This window comes from Gavialis gangeticus, unplaced genomic scaffold (genome assembly GCF_001723915.1).
Source record: "Gavialis gangeticus isolate Ggan-Ray unplaced genomic scaffold, GavGan_comp1, whole genome shotgun sequence".
In the NCBI taxonomy this organism is placed as follows: Eukaryota; Metazoa; Chordata; order Crocodylia; family Gavialidae; genus Gavialis; species Gavialis gangeticus.
Window position 1 is genome coordinate 121,183,988 of NW_017729024.1, and position 10,501 is coordinate 121,194,488.

At 42.7% G+C, this 10,501-nt stretch overlaps 1 protein-coding gene across 1 annotated transcript in view; it reads left to right on the forward strand.

Annotated features, from left to right (window-relative positions):
* Window positions 1-10,501, forward strand: part of GLIS3 (GLIS family zinc finger 3) — a 441,718-nt gene that overhangs the window by 286,556 nt on the left and 144,661 nt on the right. The gene's annotated exons all lie outside the window — the stretch shown is intronic.

Sequence of the window (10,501 nt, forward strand, 5' to 3'; positions counted from 1 at the left end):
GCCTCACCAAGGCCGAGTACAAAGGGAGAATGACGTCCCGTCTATCATGATGATGGTGATAGTTTTATTTAGACAGTGTCTGAAACCCTGGAGTATAGTTTTGTGAGCTGTGATATGTAGGGCTGGATCAGAGGCATAGGGTGGAAAAAATGTATCTGGGGCAGTCCTGCCTAAATCTATTCTCCTCCTACCTCCTATTTGCAGGCCACAGGAACAGCACTAAGAAGCAGCTGGGCAGTGATAGAGACATTACACATAAATCAGTTTAAGTGGTCAGAAACTGGTTTAAACCTGTAACAGAACAGACATTCAGTGCACATAAACCAGTTTCAAAATGACTGAAACTGGCTTGAGATAAATCTGGTTGAATGTAGTATCAGATTTAATTGATTTGGTTCAAACCAATTTATGCAAAATCTTTCCCAGACCCCTTCCTGGTTTAAGTTAAACCAGACTCCCCCCCCAGCATCTTGGCATGCTCTCTGGCCTGGGCTCTCTGCTCCAGCCCAGCCAGGCTGGCCTCACCCCCTGCTCCCCAGCTAGAGCAGGGACAGGCAGGGGTGGGGGTCTGACCAGAGAGGGGTTTAATTCCCCACCTCTCTGTCCCACCGGTAGGGACCCAAGCCGGGTCCGCTGGGCATTCCCCACTCACTGCTGCAGCCCCAACACTGGGGCACCATGGCCGCTGAGGCAGAGGAGGACAGGGAGGAGAATTAGTGTTCCCTCTACCCCCACTGACAGCTGGGTCTGCCTGCCATCACTGCTACACTGGCTCCCTGTGGGGGAATAGGCCCCCTGCTGTCCCCTCCACTAGATGCCAGAGGGAGGAGGAATAAACCCTGTCCCTGCCCCCACCCCCTAAGGGGCCCTGTCTGGCTATGGCCCCACCCTGTCACTACAGCAGGAGGGGGCAGGGCCCTTGTTGGCGGGCAGCAGCCCCTGTCACAATGTCAGGGAATGCAAGCCTCTTCCCAATGGCGGTGCTGCATTGCGGGGCTGGCAGACCTGCAGCAGGCCGTGTGCAGCAGCGCCGGGGTCCAGAGTGGGCCAGAGCCCTGCAAGCCCTTTGCAGCACTGCCACACTGCAGCAGCTCTGCCAGCCCTGCAGTGTGGCCCCCACCAGGAAGAGGCTCATGTTTGGGGTAATGGGGACAGGGGCTGTTGTCCCCATCGTGGTAGCTCCCTCCTTGCAGCTCCAGCAGCTGGGCAGAGGTGGGGGTGAGCCAGACGCTGCCTGCAGGGCCTCTAGGGGGAGGGGAGCAGGGAGTGGGGTTATTCGTCACTCTGCCCCTGGGGCATGGAAGCTGGGTCTGCCCAGCCCAGCCACAGCTGCTGCTCAGTCTGCGCTTGGGGGAGCATCTGGCAGAATAAGCTCCCTCTTGTCAGGAGGGGGCTGGCCCTGAGCACAGACCGAGTTTGCTGGCCACTCGGTCTATAGGCCTGTGATCAGGGCCAGCCCCTTCCCCACACCTGGCAGGAGGGGGCTTATTCTGTTGGACACTGCCCCAAGCACAGACCAAGGCAAAGTCATCTACCATTAGTCTTTCCTGTGTCAGCTGATGCTGTGACTCTACCCACTGTTTTCTCCTACTTGTCTTCTTTTGGACTGTCTGTGCAAAAGATTGCTCTCCACAGGATACACATATGGCAGAGAGGAGGAAAGAGGTATTATGTCCCATTTCCTTCCAGGTGCAAGTATGGAAGGCAGGTGGTGATCATGCCATAATATTCTGTCAAATTTACATGTGACACATTAAATAAAACTTGGATAATACGTCTAAAATAGACCAATAAACTCTAGAGTAATATTATCATAATCGAAACTAAAATAATATGGTATGCACTCTGCATAAATGTGTCAAATTGCAGTAGTATCTGGGGATCCCACTTAGGGTTATATTACCCATATGGTTTTCTTCATTTCCATTCTTCCTTTATACCAGACAGTTTAGAGTTGGCCCTCCATACTCCTCACTTGACTATTTTTTTAGGCTTAAACTTAAAAGTTGTTTGGTTTTGCAGCCAGTCCACTTGATAAGGATTTATGTATACTCCTGGGTCATTTGAAATGCATTAATATGTGGACATAGAAATAAGTCAAACCTGAGAAAAAAGAAAGAAAAAGAAAAAATGTGGTATCAATCAAGGCAAATTTTTAAATTCATACACTCACTTTGCAGTGTATAATGTTTACAAGGTACAGCGTAGTTACTGGACCTTTGAGAACTTATTGCTAACTCACATCATGCTTTGGTATTTGAAATATTTCCTGGCAGTAACAATAATAAAAAGTAAGAAACAATAAACCTTTTTAAGGCAGAATTATTATTTACGACCTTTAATTAAAAATGAAAATTGGCTTAATGTCAAAAAGCCTTTACAAATATGTGAATTCATCAAAAAACCCCATAAAAATTCCAAGGTGATAAAGGCACAGTGGAGAAATAGTACCAGCCCTAGGGAACTGTTCTGTTGAAAAGAATGAAACCCTTTGCTGTCACACCCTGTTAGTCATGGATTCGTTTAATATATCCTGCCCGACTGCCTCTAATCCTCTTTCTAAATTCCCCCTACACACCAAATGACATCATTTTGGTGTCTGAGAAGTTCTACGGTCTCCAAGACTGTATACTAAAATATGTTCTTGATGCTGCACAGATTTTAACTAATTAAGGAAATATATTCAGAGCAGTGGAGATGCCATGGAGCCATCTAGTCACCATGTCAGTCTGTGGTTACATTGACTCTTCTGCACAGTTTTTCATGATTCATCTGCAAAACTTCTGGCCCCTCTTTCAGGCTGTCTGACTGGCCAGAGAAATTATAAATTAAAATAGAAAACCTATATAGGTACATTCCTTTAATTGCTTTTTGCTGATGTACTTTCATGATCTATTATGCAAGGTCAAGTGACTGATTCAGTGATTCTTTTGGAGGCAAACCCATATAGATCAACTGAAAGTTTTTCTTTGTAAAGGGATAAATTCTAGCCTTGTTGAAGTCAACAGCAAGATTTATATTTAATATATGCACTTCAGCAATTTTGAGCTATACCTAGTTTTACCCACACTTTTTAATTTTATTTTGAACATACAATCAAAAATTAAATTTCAAAGTGTGGGTATAGCTAGTTTATAACTATGTGAAATTTCTGTCATTGATAGAAATAAACAGTCTTTAAAGTGGGAGCTCTATTAGGCTAAATACGGTTATGCTACATTCCCTTGGACCATAATTAACCTGAAGGACATGCATTCTTTTAACTTCTCCCTCTTCTGCCATGAAAATGCAATGCATTAATAAAATAAATACAGGAGACAGAAAACTTAAAATACTATTTTCCAGCCGTGTCATGGAGGCTAAGAATTAGCAGCTTTCAAACAAAGACTGAATATTTATAGGGATAATAAGAGCATCCATGGTTATATTAGTTAGGATTAAATATAATGCTCAGATTTGTAATGGATATCAATCTTCATGCTTCGGGACAGAAGTCAACGTCATAGTAATGAGATTAGGAAGAAATGTATTTGCTCCATAACTGTTCATTTAGGGGTTTTTTTTGAAGCATTTGCTACTAGTCATTACTGGAGGGAGCCTATGGGACCAGAAGCAGGCCAGATGACTCCTAAGCATGAAGTAATATAGAAAGATATCTAAATGAGTCTACAAAAATTCATCTTAAAGCCTATATAGACTTGACTTGTGTTTCTTTTTCTCATTCTTTTCCTCCTTCCATTTATTCTTTTTCACCTGTTCTCTCGTTTCTTTTTCCTTCTCATTCCATCTCTCACTTCTGTATCTTTATTTGTTGAAGATGTGCAACCCAAACTCATGTGAGCATTGGTGGGAGGCTGATGTTGTTACTTTCTGGTAGTATTGATCCCAGTACCATTTTTTCTCTCCTTTTCCTTTCTGTCTCTTACCAACTCCTATTTTCTCTGTTTTTCTTTTCCTTCTTTACTTAACTTTCTCCTTCCATATACTCATTATTTAGAAAGGTATATTAGCACTTATTATTAAAGCGCCTGAAAATTTAAAATTTGTCTATCTAAACATGTCATAATACAGGCCATATACAGTCAGTCACGGTTTCATGGACCATTTCTTCTCCTATTCACTTTCAAAGTCATGACTGTGTAACAAGCCTTTGTCATCCATTTGCTTTCAATGAAACTAAACAATGTATGAGAATCTGGCACACCAAGTGGAAAAGATCTCCAAATGACTTAAAATGTCATCCCTATACACAAAATGTTACAGTTTTAAAGTCCAGTCCCAGAAGTGAGTGCTGTGGGATCTGCTGAGAAGCTCTCCTTTCCTTCCTAATAAGAGAAATCTCCAATTTATGGCCCTGTGGCATGATGAGAGAAATTCTTATGTAAGAAATGGCTGTGACTGAAGGCCAATGTGATTTTTGAAGAGGAAATTTGAAATTTGGGAGTGGAAGGAAAATATTAATTGTAATTCTTATTTAATTTCTGTTTCCAAATAAATTGCTTGTGTTAATAGAGGAGATTCATACAGATATAGACATAAAGAGGAAATAGGGCATATGAATACAGGAGGGTGGTAGGACAAGTATATTTGCCCTGGCTAATCCTCAGAGTATTTATTTTTTTTATCTTACGCTATTTGTTATCTTTACAAAATCTGGGAACTATTGCTAGATTGGCATTTTTCTGTTGCCTTGCAGTCAGGAAAGTAGTCTGCTGTAAACAGCTGCACTGATAATATTGATATTCATTCTTGGTGGAGATAAATCCCCATGATAGCTAATAGACAAATCCTAATGGGACAATCCTTACTGAATGAAAGTTATGATTAAGGCCAAGTTGTGATAGCCTTGTTTGTGTTTAGAAGTTTTTATTCTTTAAGTACTTCGACTGAAGTCAGAGAAGCTATTACAGTCAGCCAGTAGGCTTAAGATTTTCAAAAGAAAGGTGCTGCATACAAATATTTTGGATCTGCTAAACTGATGGTATTTGTTTGAGCATGATTAATTTATAGCCCGTTTCTTTATTGGTCTCCTTTATTGGGATTACTGAAGATGAAATAATAAAGCTAAATCATTTCAATTCCAGCCTATACTCTTGAGTGGAAATTGCCTCAAAACCGAGTTGGGAAATGAATATTATCATTCCGCTATGCATAAGACAAATCTTTATCCTTTTCATAGAAACACATATTTATATATAGTACACAGCTTCTCTAGGAACCCTGGTGGAGAAAATATGTATCTAAAATGTATGAAAATTCTTACTTCTGTTTTTCCAACTCTTTGGTTAAAGAAGAAACCATGCAGTAAATTATGTCTGGTCTCCAGTACTTATTTGTGTATATCACAGTATATTGTGATTGAAGTTCAATTGAATTTGAACTTCAATTTCAGCTTCAACATTATTGAGTCAGGTTCTGTTAGATACCGAAGCGTGATCCTATTTGACCTTGTTTAAGTCCCTGGATAACTGCTAATGTTGTTTAATTTTGCCATCTTAGCCTTAAAGCTAAGGGCCCCTTTGAACATGCAGGTAAAGGTATGGTAGGATCTGATACACGATCCACACAATTGCACTTCCTGCCATGCCACACACACATGGCAGGAAGCATGATTCTGGGATTACGAATTAGATCCCATCATGCCTTACGGCTGGTGCAGGGGAGCCCAGGATTATGATCCTGGACTCCCCCTGCAGTGGCAAGTAGAAATTCCTGTGGCTGGTCACCCCTTCAGCTGATGGGGTTCCCAGCTGCGGGGGCGCTTCACGCACCCCTGCAGCTGGGAGATTGCAACAGCTGCAGTCTCCCATTCAAGGGGGTTCATGGAGTGCCTCCACAGCTGGAAACCCTGTCAACTGTTGGGACTCCCAACTGCAGGAGCTGGGAGCCAGCATCAGCTAGGAGCTGCTAGGCTTGGGAGTGCTCCCAGCTGGGAGCTCTGATCAGCTGACAGGGCTCCCAACCACAGGGATCCCTGGCCACGCATACAATTAATGCATGATAGGAAGCAGCTACAAAGTTACTATATGCATTTTGTGGAATTACTTTGTAGTTTATTCCTGTTTTTATCATGCCATTAATTAATTAAACGTGGCTGTGTGCCCACTTTAGATGTGATTAACTGGTTAATCACATCTAAAGTGTAATGTGTAGATGGGGCCTAAGTCACAAAAAGCAAGTGAGGAGAAGACGAATGCACCCACCTTTAGTATTAATGTCCTTTTCAGAGATTCAGGCAGGGTGGAATAGGATCATACATAGGTGCCTAAGTGGCCTTAGGGGTCTGCTAAGTAGAGTAGAATTTGACTCTTCGTATCAATTTTTACTCTTTTTAAATACATTACTGCTATGATGGAAACCTACAGGAGCCCTCCACTGGTCAAAATAGTACCTCTAACTTTTCATATATATTATGAAAGGACAAGCTAAGATAGCCAATAGTGTGTGCCTTATATAATAAAGGTAACAGCCATCAATCCCTGCCCTGCAGTGCCTAAACTTCCTACTACAATTTCTGATTTATTTATAATGACAGCAATGGATAAATGTAATTCCTAGCATAACTTTAGCTAAGAACATGATCTAAAATATTCTTCACGAAATATTGCAATTACTGTTAAAAAAAAATAGGTAGGATTTCCTATATTCCAGTATTAATAAAATAGCCATGATAGAAGAGGTTCTGCACTATAAGGAGTTAAATTAATGAAAACCAGTTGTTATAAGCAGAGAATCACTTTTTTTGGTTTCTAAATCTACCAGTGGGAGCTCTGAATGGAAGAGAACACTAAGATAGACCTGTTACCTTATTTAATTTGGTTGAACATGTAGACTTTAGTTGTATTTACAGACGTAACATCTATTAGCTGATATTTTTAATGCTAGATGTTGTACATCCGATTTTTCCTACACCAGCGTTGGAATACTGGCCGTTTCACTGCACTGACACTAAATAGGATTCTCTCTTCTGGGACCAGGCCTGCATCATTTTAGGTTGTTCAAATTGCTTTTGAAGACACCAAGCCTGGATTCATTCTTCAAGATAACTGACCAGCTCTGCTGGTTTTATAAGATTATTAAATGCAGGTTTGATAGACTGCACCTTTGATCCTGTGGTATTCCACTGCTGAAGGTAATGTTACTGGAGCCTGAATAGTTAAGTGAGACACAGTAGTTTCGCTAGTGTGGATTATCAATCTCAATTAAATTGTGGTACTATCAAGCAAGTATTTATTTATTTTATTTATGCTATGCAACTGTCATAATCTACCACAACAGTTATATTTTGTTGCTCCTATCCCTTCTTCCTTCAGTTTAAAGGTTTCTTCTCTACTGCTGCTAGTGCCTGACTTTTCAAAAGATGATTCAAAGAATATTTTTAGAAGCAATTTTGACTTGTCTTTTTCAGGCTTTGTATATTGGTTAGGTGGAAATAATAGAACTGTGTGGGTCATCACCAGTCATGGGTCCCAAATATCAAAATCAGGACCTTATGTGGCTTGCGCATGGCCCACATGTACAAATGTTTGCCAAGTTTTCTACAAATGTGGTTCAGGTTTGCCTGAAAGTTTTCCCTTTTTGGACACCGAAATAGGCAAAGTGAGAGCTTCAAACTTTGCATGGAAGCTGCTATAAGGGAACTCATAAAACAAACTGCCAGGTTTTCATTCACTGAGTCTCAAGTGTAGTGTCAAGATTTTAGTGATAGTGGGAACTACAGCTATTGACAGTTTTCAGTTGACTTTTTAAAAGATAACTCTCTCAAAAATTGAAAATGTTTACATTGAAACTTTCATTTTGATTTCCCCCCCCAAATAATTACATTGTATACATGGACAATCTATATATTTGTTATAATTTTCCATGTACAGAATCAAATTATTGAAGGTCCATTTTAAATGTATGCTCCCCCTGCACTCCAGGTGGTAAGGGTGGCAGTAAAGGGGCAGGCAAAGTGGGGGGCAGTGGGGTGACAGGCAGCAGAGCAGGTGGTAGGGGGCAGGTAGTGGAGGGGGGCAACCAGCTTGCCTCCCTGCCACGTCCCCTCCCACTTACCCCCCCACTGCAGCCCCCCCTTCCCTCCTTTTCATCCACTCCCTCGTGCCATCTCCTCCTCCCTATAGCCTTTGCCCCTGCCTGCATCTCCCCCCTCGTTGCCCTTGCCATAATGCCGGTAGGCTCCATCCTCGCTGAAGCGTGGGGCACAGAGCACAGCCCCAGTCCAGCCCCATAACAGCGGCATCGAGCTAGCACCGCTGCTATGAGGCCAAGCCAAGCTAGAGCCATGCTGCATGCTTCAGGCTGTAGTGGGGATGAATTCAGTTGGCGCTGAAGCAAAGGTAAGGGGAGAGGCAGGGAAGGCAGAAGCAGCGCAGGGAGGAAATGGTGGGGAAGGGAAGCGTTCGCCTGAGGCTGCAAGGTTGAGGTTGGGGCCAGAGCTGGAGCCACAGCTACTGCTTGCCCCTCCCTGCCACTTTATACTCGATTCCAAGGCAAGGAGCGTTTTACCCCATGTTAAAGGGGGGGAGAGGGTTCCTCTTTTTTTATCTATTGTGACACTGGAAAAGGAAGAATTGAATTGTTTTCTGTTTTTACAATTTTTTTCTTCCTATTCTTTTTTGTAGGCACAAATTGTAGTATAACAGGAGCCATGGGAGCTGTGGCCAGCTAGCACTGCAAAATTATAAAGCCGAAGTGGGAGGTGGTCAGGTGTTCCCTATGAACATCTGGGAGCAGGTATAGTGAGTGAGGCTGAAGGAGGGAGACAGACTCCTGGTGTAGATTTTGAAGTAGTGGAATAGAATGGAAAACTTTAGGAAATATTAGCTACTTGTGATCAGGACAGTTTGTCTAAATTTCAGCAAAGAATAAATGTTCTTCCTTAAAAGGTGTGGCAGGGAGATTTTTTTGGTCAGGGAAGCAAGCCAGCTGCTTTCACACATAAAGCAGCTCTTCATAATGGGTTGAGGGTGGGGAGGCATTTTTCAGTATGACTGGTAATTGTATCACCAGAGAAGTCAGCTTCCCTGAGACCATTTGGAAGCCTAAAGTAACTGGATGAATATGGAAGCTGACAATGAAGAACCCAGAAAAGATGGGAAAAATTATGACTCAGAGAATCAAAAAGGAATAAATTGCTGTTAGAGGAATGGGGCCTGATTCCTCTGTCACTTAAATTGGTTTTATACACACATAGGTCCACATGACATATAGGACAGGAGGTTGTAAGTAATAGTAAATAAGGGCACCCCCTTTTCTGTACACTCTTCCATTCCTTTGTTATGTAAACTGTTCCATTTTGTACTCCATTATGCTCCCATATACATCAGGAGAGCAGATATGAATGAGTGGAAAGGGGTCTGTAATAGAGCTGACTGAAATGGAGGATATCAAATTATTTTGCTTGTAGAATCATAGAATCCTAGAAATTAGGGTTAGAAAGGACCTCAGGAGGTCATATAGTCTTCCCCCTGCTTGAAGCAGGACCAGCCCCAACTAGATTCCAGCCAGGGTTTTATTGAGCCAGGGCCTAAAAACCTCCAAGATTGGAGATTCCACAACGTTGCTGGTAACCTGTTCCAGTGCTTCAGCACCCTTCTAGTGAGAGTTTTTCCTAACGTCCAACCTAAACCTCCCTTGCTGCAACTTGAAACCATTGCTCCTTATTCTGTCATCTGCCACCACTGACAGCAGTCAAGCTCCATCCTCATCATGTCCACCCTTCAAATAGTTAAGGGCTGCTATCAAATGCCCCCTCAGTCTTCTCCTCTGCAGAATAAATAAAACCAGTTCCCTCAGCTGCTTCACAGAAGTCAGGTGCCCCAGCCCCCTAACCATTTTTCATGCCCTATGCTGGACTCTCTCCCAACTTGTCCGCAAACTTTCTGTGCTGGAGGCCCCAAAACTGGACACAATACTCCAGATATGGCCTCACCAGGGAAGAATAGAAAGGAATAATCACTTCCCTTGATCTGCTGGCAATGCTCCTACTAATGCAGCCCTGTATGCTGTTAGCTTTCTTGGCAACAAGGGCACACTGTTGACTCATGCTCAGCTTATTGTCCACTATAACCCCCAGGTCCTTTTCTGCAGAGCTGCTGTTTAGCCAGTTGGTCCCAAGCCTGTAGTGCATGGGATTCTTCTGCCTTAAGCTCAGGACTTCGCACTTGTTCTTATTGAACCTCATGAGATTTCTTTTTGCGCAATCCTCCTCTGAGTGGTATTCCTATCCTCCAACATATCTACTACATCCCCCAACTTGACGTCATCTGCAAACTTGCTGAGGGTGCACTCCATCCCCATCTTTCATATTGCTAATGAAAATATTGAACAAAACTGGACCCAGGACCAACCCCCGGGGCACTCCATTTGATACCGGCTGCTAACTAGACATTGAGCCATTGATCACGATCTGACAATCCAGACAGCCTTCTGTCTACCTGACAGTCCATTCATCCAACCAAAACCTCCCTTGCTGAAATTTGAGACTGCTGCTCCTTAT